Below are 13,737 nucleotides of genomic sequence, written 5' to 3' on the forward strand. Positions count from 1 at the left end.
TCAATGTAAAGAAATGAAATGCAGAGAAGAAATATTTACATACAATATTTTTTTGTGAATTTGTGTAAGATGATCATATCAGTTATTGAGACAAATCATCAACACCATTAAGCTTGATTTCATTTTAAGTTCTAAACAATTTACCTAGATTGTCAGTATACTGGTCCACTTAAATTTTCACACAAAGTTCAACTAATCCGAGATACGATATTAATTTCTTAGAAACTAAAACTTATCCGTGTGTCCCACTACTTGAATATACTCCCGTATCCAGATCCCAATATTCAGTCTTACAGGTGAATATACCACAGATGATATCTGTAAAGGGGTTAGATGCGAGGGCCGTGAGAGCTCAGGTCGATACTTCCGTATACGCAGAGAGATGACGGCTTCGACTTTTGGTGGGTCCCCTTTAGAGGATCTTTTTGTTACAACAGCAGTGACTATCAATTTTATTGTTTCATCAACTTGCTGAGGGCTGCGCTTATATTTCAAAGCTTTTGCAGAAAGTATTATACGGGGACTAGGTCAGTATTTCCATACAGCAGAAGTCCCGGGATAATACCCCAGATATCACTGAGCATAAAGACCTAGTATCTCAGAATAAGGGATCTTTCAAACAAGATTTCAGGGGTTACCTATATATCCAAGAAGTTGTTACCCACAAGATAAGCAAGTTTGAATTTTTACGGTTTATATCTCTTCACAGTTTACTAAATGTGTAAAAACCTACTGGCATATCCACAGTAAGATTGTTAATCACATTTATACTTTTCATTTCTTTAGCATGTTGTGACCGTTCACTGATGTACTATCATTTCCTCTTTTCACAACAAAACTCATTTTTGGTTCTTATCATGTTTTTGTCTTTTTCAAATTTTCTAATGTTTTTGGATTTTCTGAAAATTTCTACTCCCCCTAAAATGCAAACACATTTAAAGAAAATTTGAAAACAAACTGTACAAAAACACGACAACCGACATTGAATCACATCAATTCGCCATTCACTAGGCAAAAACAATCTGAACTCCCCCTTTCACTAACCATTTTCTCATTTAGATTTCAAAACACTTAAGTTTGTTTTAATCAAAATGATTTTTCCGGAAAATGAGTTTGTTTTTACCACTTGTAGGCACTTGTAGGTTAACCTCATGTTAAAACTTGGGGATATGGTTCATCATCTTGTTCTTTGTGTTATCATGTGTAGTAAATCAAGTACAAATTAATGTCCCTGATTTACCGTTTTGCAATTAAACAACCTTTGTACCACTTGTAAGAATATTCAGACAATACCAATTGTAGGAATGTCACATCTAAATAAACCATTTTACCAATCAGAATGCCGATTCCTGCTTCGCACTTACCAACCTGGAAGCTCCGGCGTAGTCCTTCAACCTGTAAAATTTTAACAATTTCAAACATTTTCAAAACAACCTTATTAATCATGAAAGATGCCGATTCCTGCCCACGATTACAACCTTGGGATCTCCGGCAAGTCAGGTTTTTCAAGCAAAGAAAATGTCCACCCAAGCCTGACTAGCCTTGGGTGATTTCAATTCGGATTTAGTTGGGGTGTAAGTTGCTTTCTTTGTAGCGTAAAAGTCTTTTACCCCTTTCACCTTTCCATCAACCATTTTTCCGAAAATTTTCTTAACTTTCCCATTAAACGTTTCTCAACATCAAAATTATCCTTTTCAGAATAATCCTGATTTGAGACTTCAGACTTTCCAAACTGTGGCTCCTCTGATTTTGTGGAATCAGATTCATCACCAGATTTTACCTCAGATTTCTTAACAACCCATTTTTGGCTGTCAAGTTTCACACTTCGCCTGTAAAATCTCTTCGAACATTCACCAACTTCAAATGTTGAATTTTTGAAAACTTTAAATTTTTCAGCTGGTGGTTCGGTTTTATCAACAACTTCCTTCAGTTTTCCAGAAACTCCCTGTTTTGTCTTGGTTGATTTCGGACAATTCCATGCAATGTATCCAACTTTATTGCATCTAAAACAGGTTCTGGTTTCTGTTCTCTGAACTTCATTCTTCTTTTTCTCTGCAAGGAATTCTTGATTTGATTGTCTCCAGACTGAGCTCTTCTTCTCTTCCTCAGCAGATGCTCCTGAAACAAATTTTGTTTTTGTTTTAGAAAATTTTTCATTTTTATAGTTTTCTGGTGGAATAAAACCCAATCCTTTCTTTTTGTAGCTACGATTTTGGTTAGGTTTCTTTTGAAAACCAGAACCAGAATTGTAACCCTTTTTCTTGTTTAATCGTTGTTGAACTCTTGAGGTGTAAAGTTTAGGTTTACCATTAAGATTTAAATCTTTTATTTCAGAAATATTAATTTCTGTAAGTTTGAAAACCTTTTTGATCAATTCATTTTTAACACCTCTTATTGGAAACTCTTTATCAAAATATAATTTGTCAGAATCATTCAAAGTATATGCAACTTTAAACGTTTCGTCATTCAAATTAGATTTTGACAACAAAAACTCTTTACTGTAAACCCGTTTTCCCGATGATTTTGAACTCTTTTCAGACAAACTCGAACTCCTGACTGACTGACACGAACTTTCGGACTCAGACTTTGACTCTGACTCCTCATCCTTATCCAACACCTGATCGACCACTCGTTTTATCAGTTCTGACTCATGATCTTTGTCGAATGCTGTGAACGTGACATCAATATTGTCCGGTAAAATATCAGTTATCTCGGATTCTAACTTAATATTGACCGCCTGTTTTAGTTCTTCCTCGTTAGGTTTTCTAGCCGAGTACCCTTCCCAAATCGGAGGAGGACACTTATTATAACAGACACCCTGTTTCTTACCAGTATCCTTTTTCTTCTTTGGCTTTGTTTCTTCACCTTTAAACGCTTCAAATCCTTCAATTATTGGATAAATTCTATCAATTATGTAGTCACAACCTTTGTAACTTTGCAGGAATCTTCTGATTCTTTCATTCTCAGCTGCTTCACTATCCAACTCTTTCTTCCACTTTGCACATTCATCTATGTACATGTTGATCTCTTTCTGCTTTGTCATCATGGTAGCATTCATCATCTTCAAAGCTTTCTCTCTTTCAAAGATAGTTTTCTCCAGACTATTCACATGTCTGTTCAATACATCATACGACTTTTTCAAATTCTTTACATCAAACAACAATTGTTCTTTCAACTTTTCTAACTCACTAAACCTCTCATCTTTCTCTATACATTGTTTACAAGAATCTAAACATGTAAGACAGGGTTTTGTGACTTCAACAATCTTCTCGACTTCAACTCTCTTTTCAACTTCTACAATTTTCTCAATCAGTTTGACTTCTTTCAAATCTTTTGCAGCTTTCCTTTCTTTTAGTTTCTTCAATTTTTCTGCAAAATAAAATTTAAAAGTGTCAGAAGATAAATGAGTTTTTCCAAGATTTATCTGTTCCATCTCTTTATCACTATCACTTGTTTCTGATGAACTGTTTTCAGATGAAACCGATCCTTCATCTTCACTTTTCTCTTCATCAGATAACACTTCCATCCATTCCTTCAACATTTCTGGCTTTTGAACAATATGTGCAATAAAAGCTTGAACATTTGGATCAGCTAGAATAAACTTGTCCCAGCTAAAGCCTTCAGCCATTTTCTCATCATCTTGATCAACGATACCATAATAAGCTTTCCTGTCTGCATCCTCAATCATTCTTCCATGTGCCGTCTGAGCTTCTTTTTGTTGATGCGGTTGATGAGTGATTTGCTGATAAATGGTTTTCCTATAATAATCATCTTTCCCAGACGACTCCTTTGTTCCTCTCGGCTCCTGATTCTTGCACTCTCTTTTAAAGTGGCCTTTCTCCCTGCAACGAAAACAAACAACTTTAGATTTATCAAATCCTAGATTAGAAAGGTTTGCATCTAAGAAATCATTTCTTCCTGTAACCAATCTAAACTTTTCTGCTCTCCTCAAAACACTAGCTAAAGCCCATTTAATATCCATCAGTTCCAGCTCCTCTGCATTGATTTGGTCATAATCTTCCTTTGTGAGCATCGGATTACCAATTCTTCTGGCAATCAACCCTTCATAAGACTCTAATGCAGTGACCAATAATCCCATATGATGCTTAACAACTTCTTCAGAATAATTTTGACCATTTTGGAGATGTAAAGCTACATTACACTGAATCGAATGCCCATTTCCAGCAGATGCACTTTGAACACTTGGAGGATTCACCGTTGAGAACCCACTAGTGTTGACTGATCCTTGACTGCTAGGTGGAGACTGATTTCCAGAACTAAATGCAGTTTGTATCTTTGGACTGACTTCAGCAGTTTGAACATTTCCTTTATAATACAATTTAATATCTTGTTGATGAGTTGAACTGTTCATTCTAGCAATTTTCTGCTGCTCCAGATCTTGTGCCTCCAGCTTCTCAATAAACTGAGCAATTGATAATCTGATAAACTGTCCAGAATTTTTCAGAATCATCAGATATGTACCCCATTCTTTTTGTGGTAATGCATCAGCAAGCTTTTCTACCCATTCTGCTGGAGTTTTTGTAATCTTCAACTGTGACATTGTGCGAACAAGATGACAATATCTCTCAGTGAGAGTCTTGGTTGTCTCACCAGGCATGCAAGTAAACAATTCAAACTCCTTTTTCAGGAATGCTGCTTTACTCTGTAGCATCTCAGTACTTCCTTCGAATTTCTTTTTGAGAGCTTCCCAGATAGAATAAGCACTTTCATCATGTTGAAGCAACACAAATATATCCTCTTTAACAGCTTGTTGTAACAGATTGATCATCATTTTTTCAGCTTTGTAACTCTCTCTTTCTTGCTCAGTGAATTCTGAAATGATTTTACCGACTCCCATAGAATTCTTTGGCCTCTCATATTTAGTTTCGATGCTCTCCCAAGCTTTTAGATGATTTGCCTGAACCCAATTTTCAAACCGTTTCTTCCATCCATGATAATCCTCAATTCCCATAAGTTTCGGAGGTTTTTGCATTGTTCTAGTTTCAATTTCCATTGTCATGGTCTTAGTAATGTCGGATGGACTAGTCGGGGTTGTAGCAAACGCATTGTAGAATTCAGAATCCATGTTTCGGTATTGAAGAATTTCTCATACAAGCTTTCAAACGAACTGGTTCACCTCGTAAGACACCTGTAACACCGGACAACACACAAACAAAATACAATCAGTTTAAAGACTTATCAATTAACAGAATAAGACTGGTACTTGAACTGATGAATATTCTGTGCGGACTGAAGGTTGACAAACTGTGCGGACTGAAGGTTGTCAGACTGTGCGGACTGCTATGACCCGGATCAAATTCAAACGACCTTTTTCCAATGACCTGACTAAACCACACGACCTGGAACGAGTTTGAATTCAAACGGACTGAACCACCTCTTGTGAACTGAAATCAAATTCAAACTGTGTGACACAGAATTCACTTTCAAACTACCTTGACCCTTTCAAATGACTTTGCAAACAGAAATCAAACCGTGTGATTTGATTTGAATGGGCCGAAAAAATAACTGATTCAACTGGGCCGAGAATATTCAACTTGGGTTGTAAACACTTAACACATTCAAACTGTGATTGGGCCGATTGATTATATAATGTTGATTTGGCTTAGAACTATTTTTCAATTTCAAATCACATGAGACTATAAAATGACCGACTACCCTTATGATATTACCGAGACATTGTGTTTATCAGCAAACGCATTCAACTTTGACTAAATTTCATGGATATAACAAATGGCCGACAACTATTATGTATAAACACTTAAACCGAGACTATTCACATGTTTCGATAACATTTAATACACCATCACATGCAAACAACAACAATGATCTTCTCAATGGCTGACACTTTGATTCACTACTCAAATCTCATTGGACCAACACTTGATTGTGGCAGACACATTTATCTAACACGAATCACATGAATTCTGACAAACACTATCTTGGGCCGATGATCACATGCACATATATACTTTTTCCAAGTTTCAAGACATATTAATTGGACCGATCAAGACAAGTGGGTCGGTGCTCACATAACAACAAGATCCTTTTTTATTGAAGCCGACAACAACACATGCACCTTTGGAATTATAATTCTGTTGGTGCCTTTGATTCTTTTCACATGAGCCGCTGACAATTTATCAGATTAAAAACAAGTATCACGTGAACTACTCAACCACTTTCAAACGGACTACTTTCCTCAAACGGAAGTCTCAAACGAACATGCCTAATTTCAAACGGACAAGGTCAATTTCAAACGGACAACCATGTATTTTCAAACGGTCATGTGCATTTTCAAACGGTAATGTGCAGATTTCAAACGGTCAGCTAGGCTTCGCTCAAACGGAATGGTATTTTCAGTCCATTTTTTACCACTATTACTTCGAATTTTGAACTGATATTCTCAAGGGTTTATTAAAATACAATTACGCACACAATGTGAAAGTTTTAGCCGATTTTAACCGTGAAAAATTGTTCTGTTTTGAAAAGAAGGTGTAGAAGATAGATTTTCAAGCTGAATATGGCAAGAACTCTTCCTCCTGAGCTCTGATACCACTTGTAGGATCGATTTCGACCTGAATGGGTCGTTCGGAAGAGCTCTAGTCCGTTTCAGACGCGGAAACTAAGAAACGAATGTGAAAACAACTTGAAATACACTTTAAACCTCTTGTATATTGAAATAACAATGTTTACAATAAGAGGAAATACCGGCAGCACCTCGGTATCACTTGGCCCTTTCGTTACAAATGACATAAACAACAAGCCTATTTATACTAGACACCCTACCGTTTGAAACCCTTCAAACGGTCATAATTCCAAACGGAACCCTTCAAACGAAAACTGTTCAAACGGAAGTCACGTCAAACGGACATCATTTTCAAATGATTACAATTCAAACGGTCAAGTCTAATTGGACCAATTTAACTTTTGTCTCATGTGTGATGATGCAATGATGATGTCACTATTGTGATGTCATCATCAAAGATGATGAAATAATCCTTGTTCCAAACCGTAACGAACCCGAGACTCGATATAAGACGAAGAAGACAGATGAATGCACCAACACCCATCTTACGATGCCACATTATCGACTCTTTTTCCGTCGCTTTAGACTTTGACACAAAACATTGTTTCTGATGAGTTGTTGGTGTTGCGATGCTCATATCAAGAATATATAGATTATTCTCCCGTGGAGCGCGCAACAACACCATCTCATCAGGGATTTTAAACCCTGGTTTCAAAACCACACATTCTGTTTTTGTAAAATGTACACTGAAAGCTTTATCACAAATTTGCAAAATACTGAGTAAGTTGTTTTCTAATTCTACTATATAGTTCACTTTGTCGAACAAAATCACGCCATTTGTCAACGTTCCTTGTCCAACGATTCTCCCGCCTTGATTCCCGGCAAATCCCACATAGCTTCCATTAATGGATTTGACGTCGTAGAGAAGAGCTAGCGTCCCAGTCATATGCCTTGAAGCACCACTATCCATAATCCACTTTGAAAGTATAGACTTGGACAGCCCCTGCAAACATCAAATCGACTTATTCAAACAATGAAGCCCATGATTTCTTAACCTCAGACACACTGCCGAACACTACATCACACTTCTCATCTGTTTTCGAAAAGTTAAATGTGACATTAGGAACCTCTTCTTTCACAATTGATTTAACTTTATTGTTTATCGGGGGAAAATCAGAAAGAAATTTATCAAGTTCATTTTCAAACTCAACAACGTCATCTTTAACAACATTTGATTCAATTTTCAAAGCATTCTCCATCTTTTTGACCTCAACACATGGTTTCGACTTTGCAACCCAAGATTGGTTTTCAAATATTTTTGTTTTTGGGTAAATTTATTAAGTCTTGCGGGACTTAGAAGATTCGCCAGTCTCGAAAGTCGATTTCGGCTTATCTTCCGACTTCAAAGATTCACCTCTCTTTAAAATACGAATCGGAGAAACCATTGGCTTTTTACCTTTTGTATCAATCGGTGTTTTTGGTCGAGGTTTTTGAACGATTGGTTTTTTGAACAGTTGGTTTATTAACAATTTGTTTTTGAACACTTGGTTTTTGAATAATTGGTTTTTGAACAGGTTTCTCAATCACTTTCTTGCACTGTTTCGCCATGTGCCCAATTTCACTACAGCGATAACACACCCTTTTGTCATATTCGACAAAAATTGATTTGACTGTCTCTTCTTTCAACTTTTTCGCTGCATTGAAATCGTCCACAGCCTTTTGACTAAAAATATAGTCCTTTTCATCATCTACACTTGGACCAACGACAAAAATCTCATTTATCTTCTCTTTTGGCTTAAATACCTGCTTAGCCGTTTTCTTCTCAAAACCGATTCCTTTGTTTTTTAAATTGTTTTTCTTGTTATTACCTTTACCATCCCCTTCTTTGTTTCCCGAACTTGTTGGACGTGATGTAACAAACGATTTTTTAGGTTTTGAAAAGAATTCATTGTTATTAACCTCATTAATGTTCATTTCCACCAGCTTAAACACTTTTTCAACATTCTCAATCTTCACATTCTGAAGAGGATACTCGAAATCGGAGTAAAGTTTGTCTGTTCCAATCATAGTGTATACCACCATAATCGGATCATCATTCGCACCTTTGTCCGATTTCGGTATAAACCGATCCAAGAAATTTCCCTCATCTTCAGAATCACTAACAACCTTTTCAGATTGAGATTTTTCAGATTTATCACTCTCCTCATCCAAGACCTGATCGACAATTGTTTTAATAACCTGTGATTCATTGTCGGTGTCGGATGCAGAGAATGTGACATCTATGCTTTCAGGCAAATCATCCTCAATCGATCTCAACTTGAGATTCAAAGCAGCTTCCACCCCATCTGGATATTTCTGCGTATAATGATTCCACATTGGGGGTGGAACGCTCTTAAAGACTGGTGCAGCATGTGGCTGCTGAGGGATAATCTGTTCAAGAACATACGATGAAGCCACATAACTAATCAACTTTTTATCAATCCGATCATTTTCAATTTTAGCCAATTCAAGCTCTTTCTTAAGTGAGGCGATCGTGTCTAAATGAAAATTAACCTCAATTTGTTTATCAAACAGTGTTGCTTTAGCCAATTTTGTTGCTTTGTCGTTTTCAACACTCTCTTTTTGGATCATTTTGATTGACCTGGCAAGAGTATCATAAGCCTCTTTGACTTGTCCAAGGTCAAATTTAAGCATATCAGCATGGTGTTTCAATTCCTGATACTTAGTGTCTTTTTCAAGACACTCCATGCACAGTTGTAAACACTGTTTGCATGGTGTTTCAGGGATTGAAACGACTTTTTCCACAACTTGTTCATCACAAACAACTTTGACATCTTGTTTACCGACATTTCTCAATTCAGACTCAGACACTTTGACCCCCTGAACTCCAGATTTCTGATCAGACTCCTGTTTGACCGACACATTACTGACAGACTTTGACTTCTCGAGTTCTGAGTCTACCTCTTTGAGCTTTCCCATAAGAGCTTTGTCAGCTATGTCTTTCAATGCCTCTCCAGTCAGCTCTTTCGACACGTCTATCAATTCCTCGATGACTTCTTTCTCCTCTTCATATCTTGGACATGATCCCGTTGTCGGTTCTTCGAAATAACCTGCAAAAGATTCAAAAATTTTAGGAGGCATTATCGATTTCATTGAACTTGCCAATACCTCCTGTTCTGACTGTTAATAATACACTTCTGCAGCTATTTCTTCAATATCGATCACACTCTCAACAGGAACTTCTTCAACAACCACAGAAACATCTTCGGTAACTATTTCTGGCTCAATCACCATTTCAGATACTTCAACAATTTCTGCCATCATGGCCTGCCCATCGCTACCAGGGATGTATTTATCCCAACTAAACCCTTCAGCTACCTTTTCATCGTCTTGATTCACGATTAGTGCCTTTTCCGGTTTGTTCTCAATCTACGGCCTCTGAACAGCTGGCTGTTGGTTAGGTCGATGATAGATCGCCTGCCTGTAATAATCATTTGTGAACGGGTTTTGATGATTGTTCACTTCACGGTTAGGGCATTCTCTTTTGAAATGGCCATGTTCCTTACATTTGAAGCACGTAACTTTCGATTTGTCAAACCCTAATTTCTGATCAGGACCTGAGAGACTGTTCCGGCCTGTGATTTCCATGAAACGTTGTGCCCTTCGAACCAAACTTGTCATGCACCATTTGATATCAATCAATTCAAGCTCTTCGGGGTCTATTTGGTTGTAATCTTCCTTCGTCATATCAGGATTACCAATCCTCCCCGCCACTAAACCTTCATAAGCCTCTAGAACGGAAGCAAGTAGTGCAATGTGTTGTTTTGCGGCTGTTTCAGTAATCTCGTTTCCATTCTTAATATTCACCGCAATGTTGCACTGCACCCCAGAAACATATGCCTGATTATTTGAACTTGTAGAGCTTTGAGGTGAAGGCTGTTCCTGAGCTTTGACATTTGGTTCAAAGTTCATGAATGGTGAAGACTTGCTGGATTGAGGAGTGTTTGAAGAAGCACTTGAGGTGTTATCAGCAATAAAACCCGTCTGTATCTTTGGAATTTGATTGGCTGCAACTGGAGTGTTGCCTTTGTAATACAGAGATACATCTTGCTGCACATTCGCTGAGTTCATCTTCTTGATTTTCAGCAATTCCAGCTCATGGGCTTCTATCTTCTCGATGAATGAGTTGAGGTTGAGATTCATAAAATCAGAATTACTCTTCAGCATCATTAAGTACGTGCCCCATTCATCATACGGTAGTGCATCGCACAGCTTATCGATCCATTCTTCATTTGTCTTGGTAATCTCCAACCGTTTCATTTCTACCACAAGATGACAGTATCGTTCAATTAACTGCTTTGTCGTTTCACCTTTAATCCCGGTAAAAATGTCAAATTCTTTCTTGATTAATGCCTTTTTGCTTTTAATCATCGATACACTGCCTTGGAACTTCAGCTTTAAGGCTTGCCACATTGACTGAGAGTTGTCATCATGTTGTAGTAAAACAAGAATATCTTCTTTGATGGCCTGTTGCAGAATGTTGACCATCTTCTTCTCAGCCTTGAACTCAATCTGTTCAGTTTCGGTTAAACTCCCGATGCCTTTTTCCAATCCCAATCCATCAACTGGTGGTACATACTTCTTCTCGATTTTCATCCAACATTCGAAGTGGTTGGCTTGGACCCAGTTTTTGAAACGACCTGACCATCCGGCATATTCGTCCAAACTCATAAGCTTCGGTGGCTTTTGCATCATCCCTAGCTCATTCTCCATTTTAACATTCTGAACTATACTCGCCGGACTTTGCGTAGCCGTCATGCCGCTACCCGCAAAAAGATTATAAAAATCTTGATTTTCCATTTTTAGATTTACTAAAAAATTTTCACGTTTACAATTTTCACAAAATCAGACTATCAGACAATATCACGAACACTATGGACTTTTTCGAGAAATTAGATCTTCAAACGAGATGATCACACCCTCAAACGGAAGGTGTAATTTTCAAAGGAGATGATCACTTTCAAACGATAGGTTCAAACGGAAACAACATTTCAAACGATAGGTCAGTTTTTCAAACGGAATGATGTTGTTCAAACGGAACGAACACCAATTTCAAACGACAGAACGATTTTCAAATGGAAACCCAGGCCAATTTCAAACGAAGGGGTTAGTTTTCAAACGAAACACCAGTCTTCGTTCAAACGGAACCTAGTTTTCAATCCATTTTTACCACTTTTAATTCGAGTTTAGATCTGATATTCTCAAGGGTTTGTTAAAACACAGTTTTACACACACTGTCCAAAATTCAGTCCATTTTGTCCGGCCAAAAGTCCAAAAATCAAATTTTGTGTAGAAAAACCAACTGATTCAGGTGTATTTACTTACAACTGGCTCTGATACCAATTGTAGGATCGTTTTGACTGATCAAATGAGTCAATTTGAGTTAATACACACTATTTGAGTGGCGGAAACACTCAAACAGATTAGAATCAGATAGAAAGGAGTAGAAAACAGATGTAGATTACTTTAAACACGTGTTTCTCATTCAAGATTCACGTGAAAATCCGGCAGAGTAACATTACACAATTGACCAGTCCGTTTGAAATGAGAAACACACAAGCCTATTTATAGGCATTGCACTTCCGTTTGAAACTGACACAACATGTTTCAAACGGTCACCTTATAAACCCTTCCGTTTGAAAGAGACATAACACTCTTCAAACGGAACCCCTTTAAAAACATCATAAATTTACATTTCAGCCCCCTAAACTATACAAACTTGACATATTTAGACCCCTAGACTTAAGACATAGGCTTTAGACATAATGCACTAACAGAATATCGTGTTTTATAAATTTAAAACTTGACTAAAGTGTTAAAAAGGGCTTAAAATATTAATAAAAATATATCACGCTACACGCACATCAAGTTTATGGCGCCGTTGCCGGGGACACAAGGATTTTAAGAAAGTTAGGAATCAACGGTCTAATCGTTTTTCTTATTTTTCTGTTTTTTTTCTTAATTTTTCAGCTTCTGCACACTGCAGCACAGGGTCGTGCCTGGTCGGACACGGGCCGTTCCCAGCATCGTTACTGGCAGTTTTTATTTTCCGAGTTACAGAGAGCTGAGCACGGGGCCGTGTTGGTGCAGCACGGGGCCGTGTTGAACTCTCCAGTAACAGGGATCCGGGAAAAAAAATCACTGTAACTCCGACCACGGGGCCGTGTTCAGCTGAGCACGGGGCCGTGGTGAAACTTTTGACCAACAATCTTTTTGTTTTTATCGCAGGACTTGGAACCCAGGCGCCACACCTGAACTCCCTACGCAGTGCATGAGCTCCAGTTCCAATAAAGACATAAAAGAGCCTCTCGACGAGCCCGAACGCTTTCTACGAAAAAGACTTAAAGCTAAAATCCAAGAGAAAGTTTCGGGGGAAACATTTCCAATAGCGGATCAACGTACATTAATGGATTACCTACGGCCCATGGTAGATAATCTCGGCGCCGCTATCAATGCACCGAATGTCGATGCCAACAAATTCGAACTTCGGCCGCATTTGATTCAAATGCTCCAAAACTCCGCAACTTTCCATGGGCTTGCGGATGAAGATCCCCATTTACATATTACCAACTTTTTGGAAATATGTGGTACTTTTCGAATCAACGGAGCATCGAATGACGCCATCCGCTCCGAATGTTCCCATTTTCACTAAAAGACCGAGCTAAGGCTTGGCTTAACACCCTCCCAGTTGGTTTGGCAAACACCTGGGATGAACTAGCCCAAAAGTTTTGTATAAGTATTTCCCTCCTTCTAAAACGGCTAAAATAATGACTGAAATTAATACATACTCACAAGAGGACGGAGAATCCTTATATGAAACTTGGGAAAGCTTCAAGGAGCTATTAAGAAAGTGCCCTCATCATGGTCTTGCGGTATGGCAACAAGTATCCACTTTCTATAATGGATTGTTGCCACACACAAGACAAACACTTGACTCTAGCTCCGGGGGACTTCTAGGTAATCGTCACCCAAATGAAATTTATAATCAAATTGAGGAAATTGCTCAAAACAATTTTCAGTGGCACACTCCCCGAGGCACAAAATCTATTGCCCCGGGCGCCCATAAGGTTGACGAAAGCACTTCTTTACAAGCCCAATTCGAGGCCCTCTCTTCGAAAATCAAAAAGTTAGAA

General features: G+C 38.0%; 1 non-coding gene across 1 annotated transcript; it reads right to left on the reverse strand.

Annotated features, from left to right (window-relative positions):
- Window positions 1-13,365: 13,365 nt before the first annotated feature.
- On the reverse strand, window positions 13,366-13,472 carry LOC118483380. Its single transcript, XR_004870668.1, has one exon. It is a non-coding gene; the product is annotated as a small nucleolar RNA R71 (small nucleolar RNA).
- Between the last annotated feature and the right edge of the window lie 265 nt (window positions 13,473-13,737).

Source organism: Helianthus annuus, chromosome 10 (genome assembly GCF_002127325.2).
Source record: "Helianthus annuus cultivar XRQ/B chromosome 10, HanXRQr2.0-SUNRISE, whole genome shotgun sequence".
NCBI classification, from domain to species: domain Eukaryota; kingdom Viridiplantae; phylum Streptophyta; class Magnoliopsida; order Asterales; family Asteraceae; genus Helianthus; species Helianthus annuus.